The following is a 201-nucleotide window of genomic DNA, read 5'->3' on the forward strand; positions in this document are numbered from 1 at the left end:
TCATACCAGCACTAATGCACCGGATCCCATCAGAACTCCGCAGTTAAGCGGGCTTGGGCGAGAGTAGTACTAGGATGGGTGACCTCCTGGGAAGTCCTCGTGTTAAACCCCTCGTTGATTTTTTTTCCGCCTTGCGAGATAAATTGACAAGAAGGAGCACTCGGGAGTGGATTTTTCGGAAAATCTCGCCCTGCCCATCGC

General features: G+C 51.7%; 1 pseudogene; it reads left to right on the top strand.

The window, feature by feature from the left end:
* On the top strand, positions 1-111 carry LOC118345234 (annotated as a pseudogene; the record flags this gene model as incomplete).
* Positions 112-201: the final 90 nt, after the last annotated feature.

The sequence above is a fragment of the Juglans regia genome, unplaced genomic scaffold (genome assembly GCF_001411555.2).
Source record: "Juglans regia cultivar Chandler unplaced genomic scaffold, Walnut 2.0 Scaffold_18036, whole genome shotgun sequence".
Classification (NCBI taxonomy): Eukaryota; Viridiplantae; Streptophyta; class Magnoliopsida; order Fagales; family Juglandaceae; genus Juglans; species Juglans regia.